Here is a 13,262-nt window from a genome sequence, read left to right as displayed (position 1 = left end):
GCACCCATACAGGGTGCTGGCACTGTAGGTGGAGGCTTTACCTGCTATGCCACAGTGCGGGCCCCACAAATTCTTATCTATAGTGCTTCTTATAACCTAATTTTAAGCATCATTTACTCCCTTGGAAGGCTAATGAAGAAAATCTTTTGTCACTTTTGCTTATAACCCCTTAGTGCTTACTAAACCTGGGCTTCCTGCATCTTTTAATACCAGTCCTAGAAGAAAAAGGAAACAGATGCTGGCATTGTGGCACAGCAGGTTAAGCCTGCCTGAGATGCTGGCATCCCATATAAGTGTCAGTTCAACTCCCAGCAGCTCCACTTCTGATCCAGCTCCCTGCTAATGCACCTGGAAATGTAGCAGAAGATGACCCAAGTGCTTGGTCACCTGCCTCCCATGTGGGAGGCCAGGATGAAGCTCTTGGCTCCTGGCTTCACCATATGGGAAATAAACCAGCGGGTGGAAGATTTCTCCCTCTTTCTCTGTAACTCTGCCTTTCAAGATAATAAATAAACACAAAAGAAGCAAACACTCTAATTCAACTCTAGTGGAGCCTCATATGGTACGTTATAGTTTCTCCTTAGTTAACAGTAATTGTCTGCCAATCCTTCAAGCTATCGTTCTGCAAAAAGAGAACAAGGAAGACAGGAAAGAAAGAAAGCAGGGCCAAAAGGCTACTAAACTGCAAAGGCACCAAGTTAAAGGTAAATACTAGGATGAGAAGTAAGGAAGGAGGGGCATAGGATTGTTAGTCTGCCACTTTGCAGAACTCCAAATGTCTAAACATTTTTGGCATACATATATTCATTCAAAACATTCCATCTCTTGGGATACAAGGTCAATGAATTCTTTGGGCAAGTTCAGCTGGTCAAATCTATGCAAAGCCAGCACATTTTTTAAAATTCTAGTAATTAAAATAATTGGCTAGCTAAGAAAAGTCTGTCTCAGTTAATTGGTCTCCACTGAAGAAACATTAAGCTTTAGGGAAAATGCATGTTTAATAGAAGTAATACGTTATTAATACAAATGGAAATTCTGCAAAATGTAAAATAGTGAGTGGTAGAAACTGTTCAAGTTGCTTGCTGAAGCTAAATTAGTTTGTTACATTCCCCCACCCTATCCATTAAGTTGTTAATTGATTTAAAATATTAATAAAGCTCAAGAATCAGAGACATGCCTTTTTGCAAGTATTTGCAATTTTTCTGTCAAATGTTACTAGTATATAAAAATGATTATACATAATATAAACATACATTGCAATTAATCAAAGCCAATGCCACATTGCACAATAAACAGGAATGTGTACAATTGTTATTATCCCTGTTAAAACTCAGGTCCCTCTTTATCCCCTTATAATTTTAAATGATCTGTCTTAAAAATCACACTTCCTGTTATTTTTGTAGACACCATGGAGTTCATTTTTCCTGTGGTGCTAATTGATGGTATTTGCTTGTAAAGCATAGCATTCGTAACTATCAAAATAACATTCTTCATTTAAAAAGGGGCTGTTAGTTGTGTTTCCAAGGAGAAGATGACTAGTTTTCTCTACACACATACAGCTGCCTTTCACCCTGCAGGGTCACTCAGGGGTTTCACAGCACAGTGCATGGCAGGCAAATGAACGCATCTTATCTCTAGTTAAGTCTTTGGTCCAAGTGCCTTCGGAGAACCAGAACTAAACATGTGCTATAAGCTCCCTTTCCCGCAGTCTTCAGGCCTGGTCTGAGACAGGTGCAACGTTTTCCTTACTTCCCTTTTCCTCTAGGCTTTATCTTAATTTCCAATCTGATTTCTTTTTAAGTTTTATTTTAGATAATGATAAAATTCAAAGGAATTTGCCAAATAATATAAAGAAGTCTTAGTGTTTGTCTACCAGTTTGCCCCAATGGGACATCTAGTATAACTCTAGTATACTATCAACACCAGGAAACCAAAATTCTTATGTTGGAACAAAATCCCTATAGTGATAGTATCCAGAGGTGAATCCATGAGGGCTCCACCTTCACAGAGGGGGTTAATACCATCACAAAAGAAGGTTCACAGAGCCCTCTCCCCTCTTCTGTTGCTTCTGCCATGTGAAGACACCTGGTTGGTGCCATGAGGAAGAGGCCTTCACCAGCCCCTGAACCTGCCAGCACCTTGGTGCTGGACTTCCAGCCTCCATAACTGTGAGGGATAAATTTTTGTTGCTTATAAATTACAGAGTCTCAGGTATTTTGTTAAAGCAACACAAATGGACTGTAGCTCAGTCCCCTTTTCAACGAGGCCTGATAGTCACTTCCAAGTAGAAAGAGTCTCTCAGCATAAGCTGCAGCAGACACATTACAACAGAGTAAAAAAAAAAAAATGAAAAATGAGGCACGCAGAAGATAGAATGTTTTATTCCTTGGTTCTGTTCTCTAAAGTGGCATACAACCTTCTTGTTTCCTTGACCCATATATGAACCCTTCCTTGGAGTTGAAATAAAGGGAGAAATACCACTAACAAGAGCATTACAATTTTAAATGCCACTAAAAAGAGTATTACAAAGTTAAATGCCAATAACAAGAGCGCTGCAATTTTAAAATCTCTGCACAACCATTTTAAGACAATTGTGTTAAACCATCACTTAAGAAGCTTCAGTTGTGAAAAAATGTAGTTCCAATTGCTAGTGTTTTCATAGTTAATCCAACTTTATTCTTGGAAATTTGTATCTATGTGTTTTTCTCTATGAATACTTGAAAATACATATGCATATTCACTTTTCAATTAAATGATATAATTATTATAAAAAGAATATATTTTTAAAATTCCCTTGATAATATAGGGACTCAATATTTTGAAGGGTCTTCTTATTATAATACAAACAGATACTGCATAAAATGTAAAATATCTCTCTTATTGCTGAACTTGCAGGAAATAAGGAAATTGTTTACCAAAACACATGAACAGAAACCAGCAGTGATCTGGGTAAGCACAGGGAGAGATCAGGGTCACCCAGAGGACAATGGAATGTTAGTAGTGAAATTAGCTTTGAGCTGGCAAGAGGGAAGCAAAGGTTCATGAAAGATTGGCACATTTGGAGCTGGTATTGTGGCTGCAGCAGGTTGAGCCACCACTTTCAAGGCTGGAATCCCATTTCAGAGCACTGGTTCAAGTCCCAGTTGCTCTGCTTTTAGTCCAGCTACCTACTGGTTTGCCTAAGAAGAAAGCAGAAAATAGCCCAAGTAATTGTGTCCCTGTCACTCATGAAGTAGGGTATAGGTTTTGGCCTAAACCAGACCTAGCTGTTGTGGCCATTTGGGGAGTAAACCAGCAAATGGAAGATCTCTTTCTCTCTGTCTCTCTTGGTAATTCTATCTTTCACATAAGTAAATAAAAATAAAATCCTTGAAAAAAAAAAAGAAAACTTGAAAATATGGTTTCAGTGAATACACTGCAAAGAAAATTGGATACAAATAAAAAATGAGGTTCAACAGACAGCACTGAAAAAATTACACTGAATGCAACATTTAAGACCAAAAAGATGGAAAATCTCAGAGCATTTTTGCCTCACCTTTAAAGTAGGATTTAAAAATATCTATCTTCTCTTGTTTGTTAAGCCTTAGGGTTCACATGGGCTGCTGATGCCTATGTGCTTGGGCTTTTCTACTAAGAAGCAAGACACAGCACTCCATAGCCACCCAGAGGCTAAGTCAGCCACGAGTCTATCATGACTCAGCTTCACCAAGGTTATCGTTTGCAAATGGTAAGATCTGGACACTAAAGAATCTAATTATTATGGGAGAAACATTCCACTCCAGAAGAGGCCTCAGTGGTGAAGGGAAGGATATTAATTTGCATCATAGAAACTACTAGTATATGACTCAAATGCTGTGTATTGGGTGACAAAGCAATGATCCCAGCATTATTCATGTAACTGTGGTTGTACTGTGTATAGGAAACATCATCTCAGTGGAATGGAGGGCAAAATAGAATGCCGTGGCTCATGAATCATTCTAAAGCCATGGTTCTCTGTCATGATTGGATTGGGAAGCTTTGCAAATACTGATGTCTGTTCCTACCCCAAAGATTCTAATGGTCTGGGGTACAGCTTGGGCATCAGGATTTTTAATGTTTTCCATGGGACTCTAGTGTGCAGACCAGGCTGAGAACTACTGAGTGTACAGTGGTTCTCCAACTCTAATATAAATCAGTATCACCTGTGAGGCTTTTAAAAACAGTTTGAACTCAAGGTTTTTGAAGTCCCAACTTTGTTCCAGCAATATCAACATATGTAGGAACTTACTGTAAATGCAGATTTTCAGATGCTTTGTAGCTCTAATGAATCAGAAACTCCAGGGATGGGACCCACCAAATTCTTTTTGAATAAGCCATCATTTGGTTATATGCAAGCTAAACTTTGAGCTTCGGCCCTAAATGGAGCTCTGTTGTCTAGACTGAATCCAAGCTATGACTCTTCTAGCTCTGTGTCTTGAATTATGTTTCTTTACCTTTCTGTGCCTCAGTATCATCACCTATAAAGCGGGACTAATATACTATCTTCATAGCACTGTTAGCCTTAATGAGTAAAGGAGTAAGAAAGCAAAACATAAAGAATAAAATAAAATTTAATAATAAAAGCATAAGTAGTTAAGCTACACCAAACTGATTTAAACTGCCTCACAAAACCACATTTCCAGTCTACCTTTTAATTTCCATAGCTTTTCAGAATTGAGAGCAGTGAAGCAAATGTTAGGTGCACATAGCAATTACCAGGGGAGATTTTTTTAAACTTCTGATACCCAACTCCTACCCACAGAGATTTCAAAAGCCTCCAAGGAATTTAAATGTGCAAAGCTGAGAATCAGATATTTAGATTTCAGTTTGTTCAGCCAATATGCATATGCTCACATTAGTTTGAAATTTATAGAATTCTACTGGAAATTTCTATACTAAGGAGTAAGCCACTAATATTAGTTAAGTGGAGAGAGCTTCATTTCCTTCTCAGAGATTTCCTTAATCAATAGGTGTGTGTGTAGGTGGGGTGAATGCAAAATAACTAGAATGTAAATATAAATCTTGATAATCTCCATGGAGGTTACAAAAGGGCAATGACAAATCTTACGGATGTCTGTAATCCAGACAACCAAAATGCTGTGTCTTACACTTGTCCGTGAAAACTTGTATTGTAGCATCTGTAAGACAAGAGCTAAATTAACTCTTCTTTACAAATCACTGAATTTTACAGAGTGAATTTGATAAGAAATTAGTATCCTGTATCTCTGAAAATAAAACCTAATGAGAAATGGCATTGTAAAGTGAAACAAGCTCTACAATAAGAGTTCCTGTCTTGCTTTCCCCTTAACCAATGTGTAACCCACTCCTCAGAGTCTCTGAGCTTCCGAGTTTTCAATTTTATACATAAAAGGGGACAGGTGCAATCCATGATCTCTAGTGTCTATACCAACTCTAACACTATGATCATTATCCCTTTCTCCTTGGTCAACAATTTCAGATAGTTCCTGTATATTATGAACACCAATCAAATGTTAGCTGAAAACTTTCAGAACATGTAACAGTGCTGCCTTGGTCTGCATTTTCATTCATGTGTTCATGCATTCATGATGTGTTTACTAAGTGTGTTCCATGTGCCAGACACCACAGGGGATTGCACATGGACCAGAACAGATCACAATTCTTCTATCATGGAATTAATGTCCTATTGAAGAACAAGTCAACTTGTAATACAATCAATGTGGTTGTCAGAATTCCACAGTTCTTTTTTCTCTTCACCAAATCTCAAATTTATATCCTAACAGTTGTAACAGAGAAGATAGAAAAAAAGGATTGAAAAGTTAAGTCAAAGGAAGATTTTCAGGACAGTCTTAAGAAGAGAGGAAAGCTAATAAATTATTCATTCACTCCACCAAGCAGTTAAAGGTCAATTAGTTCACCACAAGCAGCATTTCCAAATTTTTTAATTTGAGAAAGCTTATTTTTAAAAAATTAACATTCCTGCAGCATCTTGGAGAGTGAGCATTAGTCTACATAGTTACAGAACTATTCTCTGATGGAACTTCAGCAGAGATAAGTACAGTCCTCAGACTAAATCAGACACTTCATCTTTACTTGTAACTAAGGTTTTATTCACACACATCACACCAACTCATTCAAGTACTGTCTATGGCTGTTTGACCCTAAGATGTTAATGTTGAATAGTTGCAGCCCTATTTACCACAATGCCTAAAATGTCTACACTCTGGTCCTTTACAGAAAAAGTTTGCCAACACCTGCACCAACTTGCTGTTTTAGTACAATTATTCACCGTCCCTACACTGCGCTCATGGACATTATGCTAGACTCTTCTTTTTTGTAAAAACACCAAACTGCATGACCACTGCACTCACTTTGCTGATTTGAGTGGTGGATTTAATCACATGGAGTCACAACAAAATTTACATGTAAGTCGAAATTTTGACCATTCATTGGAGCTTGAGAAACTCAGTCCCATGTGATTCACTTTGTCCTTTCTACTATTCAATTGTTTTCGTTGGCATGCCTCTAAAAGTTTTGAAAAAATGTCCATATTTTAATTGACATCTAGAATTTTTCATACTTTTAAGCAGTAGTTACAGATGTAATTTCTAGTATGTTATAAAATAGGACATTTTGGGGCTGGTGCTGTGTGCAGCAGGTTAAAGCCCTGGCCTAAAGTGCCGGCATCCCATATGGGTGCCAGTTCTAGTCCCAGCTGCTCCTCTTCCGATCCAGCTCTCTGCTGTGGCCTGAGAAAGCAGTGGAGGATGGCCCAAGTCCTTGGGCCCCTGCACACACACCCACATGGGAGACCCGGAAGAAGCTCCTGGCTCCTGACTTTGGATCGGTGCAGCTCCAGCCGTTGCAGCCATCTGGGGAGTGAACCAGCGGATGGAGGACCTCTCTGTCTCTACCTCTATCTGTAACACTGTCTTTCAAATAAATAAAAATAAAATAAAATAGGACATTTTAAGATAAAGTAATTACATCTCTTCCTACATGTACCAAAAGGAATCAAAATGCCATCCCAAGATGATTCCACCTTTAGCCATGTATCATCAGATGCAATGGGGAGCCTTTTGAATCCTCCTTCACAACCAATGCATTCATTCCTCAACTGTCTGGGGTGAGATTTAATGTCCGTTTCTCCACAGGAACTGCTTTTGTCATAAGGGACCACCTAGTTCAAGTTCAGGCTCCCTCAGGGTCTGTTGTGGGGAATGAGGAGCTCTGGCTCCTCACCTCCATTTGGACTTCCTGGTTTCAGGGCTGCTTGGATGGGCTTAGCCTGAGGGAGCTACAGCTTTCCTCTTGGCTCTTTTCTGCTTTCACACCTCCCAGCAGTGTTGTTCCCAAAGTGCACCCTAATGATGATGGAACAAGGACATCAGCCTCAGCAGTGCTAGGTTCCTGTTACCCCTGCCTTCTTTCAGGAGATCAGTTCACTCTCACACCCTGTATTATCCCCCCAAGCCTGCCCCCTGCATTCTTCCCCAGGTTTGGAAGCCAGTGGGCCAAACTTGAAGAGCCAGTATGGGGAAGCTCACCTCCACCTACTGCCCCCTACCCCCTCCCCAGCCCACCTAAGACATAAAAAAGCCCAGCCTGCTGGGGTCTGGGCCCTCTGCCACATGTCCAGTCTGTGTGCATGCTGGCAGTTGGTCGACTTCCATGAGTTTATTTTCTTTGAAAAAATTCAGTCTGGCTGTGAGTTCATACTCTGTCTCACCTCTGTTCTGAGCCTCTTTTCCTTACATCTGGTGCCCTAGGTGAGGAGGGGAGTGGGGCAACGGCAACTTGCCCAAATCAGCCACTCCTGCCTTCTCTAGGTAAGAGCTGTGACCCACCACCCTTCCTTTGAAGTTTCTTCTCCTTTCTAAACTCCTTCCCCATTTTACTGTCTCTGTCCACCTCTTACGTTCTCTTTCCTACAATCTCCTTTTTCCTTTCTGACCCGGATGGCCCTGAGAGATGCCTCGCCAGAAAACGTTCTTCCTCCTGCTTGCGCTTTCTCATTTCCCAACATATTCACAGCCAGAGAGCCTTTGTCGGATCTCATCACTGCATGCCACACTGCACCTAATTCTCAGCCCATCGGAATGGTAAGAGAGGACTCTGTCACCTCAAGTGCCCTGGATCAATGCTTGCAACTGGTTCATCCCCCCCCCCCCCTTAGGGCCCGGGGTATTCAGCTGGCTTCTCTAGCTCTCTCCTCTTAGAGGACTCAGAACTTGGGTTCTTGGTTGGGTGGTTCTTTCCCAGGGAGGCACTGTGAAAGGCCCTCTTCCCTCAGGCTGTATTTTGCCTACTCCATGGGTTCCCCTCCTCTGGCCTGCCTCTTAAAAGACTTGCACAAGCTGGGCCTGAAGGGGAAGATAAAGTGGAGGCGACTAATCCACCTCTGCACTAATTTGGCATTTCTGCCTCAAAATTCTCTACTTTACACAGAGAAATGAAATAGGTCTCCTATTCCAAGCCTTTTTCTTCCTTCGGGATCAACTCGCCTCACTCCAAGTTCTCATGGGGAAGAACTGGAGCCTCCCCTTAAATCCATCATCTCCTCACCTCTGCCTCCTCCCCTCCACCTGAGAAGCCAGAGTCTCAGAGTCTCTTCACTCACTCCATTCCCCCTTTCCCTCCAGCACCTCTTCCTCCCTCTCGCCAGCGGCAGCAGGGGAAGTTGCCACCCTCTTCTCCCCTGAACTCTGCCTATCCTGTTCTCACCAAGGAAGAAAATCCTCCTGCAGGCCCTCTGCCCCGCCCTTTTCTCCCTCATCCCATCAGCTCTGAGATCCTGGACCAGCACACTGACCCTTCACCCTACCCACCCCAGGGCCCTCCTGAGCCTCCATCTGGCCATTCCTCTCTGGCAGGCCCACCTGATTCCTCTACACCTAAGCCTTCGTCCTCTTTCAAGGTCAACTTTCCTCATTCCAAGGCCTCGGGCTGGAGGACTTGGAAGCTCCTCTGGAACCCTTGACTTTCCCTTCTTCCACTTTTCCTCTTCCCTCAGGGATGCTGCCGCCTCTGGAACCTGACCCTCCCTTCATCACCTTGTAACCCATCTGGTCTTCCCCAGCCCCTTCACCGGCAGCCCAAACTGCCTCTCTCCTCTCTTCCTTGCCCCTCTTCTGTTCTGTAAAGGCTAGCAGAATGTTTCTTGTGGAAAGCCCTGCACCTGGGACATTCCAGACTCCTAAGACAGTGCACTGAAAACTTCACCTAGGAGCCATCAGGGTCCACATGGTACTTTGCAACTCCCCCAACAGGACTCTGCCTGCCGTTCAAATGCAATACAGCCTGACTTCAACACCCCATCCCCACCTCTTCCCTCTGTCTAAGTGAGCTCAGCCCCTACTCTCTTTACTGCCTCTCATTCAGTCTTCCCTAAAATAAAGTCTTCTCCAATAGCTGTCTTCTCTCCTTCTACAGACCCTAAAATCCTAAAACCTAACATAATGGGGCCACATATTGCACTGCTACTCTGTCTCACATTTAAATTCTCTCTCACATGAAGACAAAATCCCTGTTCCAGGCCAGCGCCGTGGCTCACTTGGTTAATCTTCCACCTGCGGTGCCAGCATCCCATATGGGCACCGGGTTCTAGACCCAGTTGCTCCTCTTCCAGTCCAGCTCTCTGCTGTGGCCCAGGAAGGCAGTGGAGGATGGCTCAAGTCCTTGGGCCCCTGCACCCACATGGGAGACCAGGAGGAAGCACCTGGCTCCTGGCTTCGGATCGGTGCAGCTCGGGCCATAGCAGCCATTTGGGGGTGAACCAATGGAAGGAAGACCTTTCTCTCTCTCTCTCTCTTTCTCTCTCTCACTGTCTAACTCTGTCAAAAAAAAAAATTCCTGTTCTAGCCATCTCCAGTAATATATTTGGCAGAGCTAGCAAGGAAAAAACTTAAGAACAGTAGTAAGTAAGTCCCAAGCAACTTCCCTCCAAAGAGTGCCCCATGCCCCATGCCCCATACCCCATGCCCCATACCCCATGCCCCATGCCTAGCCGCCTTCTATCTTCCCCATGCCTTGTCTAGTGGCAGTCAAAATCTCTTTGCTAATAACTGAAACTGTCTTGTGGTTCTCTCCTGTAATGTGGTATACATGTGAACATATTGTATGTCTACATGGGAAAATTTATTAACAGCTCTGCTTTAATTGGCTTACATGTATGTTAGATATGCAAGAAGCATTTCCAACTACATGTACTCTCAAAATTTATAGAAGGCATTGGACCTTTTGGTAAATGTTTTCATAAGCTAATTGAGAGCTAAAATTGTTTACTAAGTTTTCACTTAATATTAACTTATTTTTTGACAGTAAGCAGTCTGGGAAGCCTGACTTGTTTCCTCATTTCTCCTCTATTCTCTTCAAGATGGAAAACTGATTCTGTTCTGTAGGACTCTCCATCAGGGTGTACAGTGTGATCTTTAGACTTTACGTAAGACAGTTTGGATAAGGTGTCTTTAAAGTTTGATCTCACATAGAAGGACATAGCTTTCTTCATGGGCATCATCTTATCTCACAGGAAGAATATTATCACATCATGCCTGTGACTTCAGATTTCTAGCTCAGGCCACCAAGATTAGGGATGGGATTGAGCACCCCCTTGGCTGACATTCCTAAAGGCTTCCTCTGTGTTCTACTTTAACAGAGACCAGGAGACAGAAGAGTGAGCTAGGCAGCAGCAGCAGCATTGTAAGGATAAGTGGCCAGCGAATTAACGGCTGCCTTACATGGCGATCCACCATCAAGGAGACCCAGTAAAGTCAGTCCATCCCCAAATGGCACCTGGTTTTGATATGAGAAATTGGGGCATTGGGCAAGCAGCTGTCAGCTCTGTCACCTCTTCCAAGAGCCGGGCCACTGGAAATGGAAATGCCCAGGAGTTGAAGGAACCCCTGGGTCAGAACCACAGAACCTGTTGGCCCCATACTAAAATGCCCTTCATTCTGCCTAGCTTCCAAAATAACTACCGCCATCAGGAGGATAGCCCACGGTCAGTAACAATCAAGGCAGAGCTGTAGTGATGCCACCTATTCGATACTAACCTCCTATGCAGGCCAGCTCTCCTCCCAGGTGAGCTAAGAAGTCAACAGGTGCCTTCCCTAAGGAGGCTCACATCTCCCTTATGATGTCTCATCCAGTAATACATGTGATGATACAGATAGGTCTGGACCTCACATAGACCTGGCCAAACCTCCCTGCCCACCTGATTATTTTCAAGCCCCTCCTGTCAATTTCTGTTTGCCTCTCAATAGGAAAACTCCCTCTTGGTTTGGACAGCACCTTTCTTAGGTCCTCTAATAATGACTCTGTCCTTAGTTTTAGACCCTGTATATTTAATCTGCTTGTTAGATTCATGTGCTCCAGGCAATAGAATTCTAGATAGTCATGCATACAAAACCTCGAATGGAGACAGTTTGTGTGACCTCGTGCTTCAGCCCCCTCAAGAGGCCACCTTCTGCTGAAACCCTGTCTTGACCACAGGTCCTACTCTGCCCCTATTCAGCTTGAAGAACTCAGCTTTAGTCTTCACGCAAACCCCTTACAGCAGCCAGGATTCCCATAAGCAGAGGGAGGAAATGAGGGAGTCCAGGACTAAAAGCAAGCCAGACTAACTACATCCCACAGCTCCTTGCCAGCACGTACACACTTAACAAAGTAGGAGCATCCTTTCTCTTTGGCAACCAGGCATACGGACAAGACTCTGCTTTCCCATTACCCTCTTTGTTCTCATTTTGGTCATCTTTTCTACCATGGACAATGTTTCTAATTTCTCCTTTTAGCTTCATAATCACAGTGCTCCTATTCCTACCATGTATAATTAACCTATTTCAAAAGTCCTTAAAGGAACATATGACTACTATGACCTGAGCCATCACACAGGAACAGCACAAGACTGCTCTTCTTCAATCAATCCAATCCAGAGCATAGATCCTCACCCCACATCTATGCCCTATCAGCAGAAAGTAGCCAGAAAGAAACCGGCATCCCATCTCCTTATCTATACTCAGAGTCAGGATCGATGGAACAAGGACGTCATCCTCAGCCGTTCTAGGTTCTTGTTACCCTGCCTTCTTTTAGATCAGTTCAATCTCACACCCTGTATTGCTCCCCACTCCACCCCTTGCATTCTTCCCCAGGTTTGGAAGCCAGTGGGCCAAACTTGAAGAACCTGTATGGGGAAGCTCACCTCCACCTACTGTTCCCCACCCTCTCCCCTAGCCCGCCTGAGACATAAAAAAGCCCAGCTTTCTGGGGTCTGGGCCCTCTGCCACTGTCCTGTCTGTGTGCACACTGGCAGTTGGTCACCCACCTCTGTGGATTTATTTTCTTTGAATAAACTCAGTCTGGTTGAAAGTTCATACCCTGTCTCCTCTCTGTTCTGTGCCCCTTTTTTCTTACAAATAAACATTCTGCATATAATCCTCTGTCACATAGCATTTCCCTTTCAAAAGAACATGCTAAGCTCTTCTTTAACATTAAAAAGTTTTGTTTTTGTTTTCTTTTCTTTGAGCTTACATTTCCACTCTATTTTGTTTGGATTTTTTTTAATTTTTTTTTTACTATGCTTTTAGAGTTGAAAGTCTTTTATTGATCACCCTGTCATACATCTGCCATTATGATATAGGAAATGACCCCCTAAAATCTATATGACAATGTGGCCCCCTAAAGTTCCCCAGAAGCGCCATCTGGGATGCCACATAGGCTACTGGAATTTGGGGTGCCATATGACATCACCGTATGCTTATTGATAAATCCCCAATATTAATAAGCCCGAGAGCGTTCTTGCCTAATATTTAGAGAAGAATTCTAAATACCGGCATCAATAAACGAGGCAGCATGGTACATTTTAGGCTTTTATTTAGTGCGAAAGATGCATAGGAGAGTGAGAGCTTTATCTAAGAGAGAGAGGGAGATCTGGGTTCATACTGAGCACCAGGAACCAGCCACGTGAAGGAGCATCTAGGCCAGGAAGCTTAGGGCAGGTGGTCCAAAGGCCACGTGCCCTGGAGGTGCAGGGTTACAGCAAGTCCCCTCCTGGGAAGAGGCCGAGGCAAAGAAGAGAGGCACAGACACACCGTATCCCAGGCTTTTAACCCACTTCCAAAGGGGAGTAGTTAATTAACCTGATTGGCTGGTGGGCACCCAGGTGTGGCCAGGTAGGGGCATGAGGTCACACAGGGGTATGGCGAAGGCATGGTCTTCCAGCTCACAAAGCTAATGGATTTTAACCTGCATGCTTGCCTACTTCAATTAGA

The sequence above is a fragment of the Oryctolagus cuniculus genome, chromosome 7 (assembly GCF_051225735.1).
Source record: "Oryctolagus cuniculus isolate XC-2025 breed Fujian yellow rabbit chromosome 7, ASM5122573v1, whole genome shotgun sequence".
Lineage (NCBI taxonomy): Eukaryota > Metazoa > Chordata > Mammalia > Lagomorpha > Leporidae > Oryctolagus > Oryctolagus cuniculus.
The sequence above is the reverse complement of the archived record's forward strand: the minus strand, read 5'-3'. Positions refer to the sequence as shown.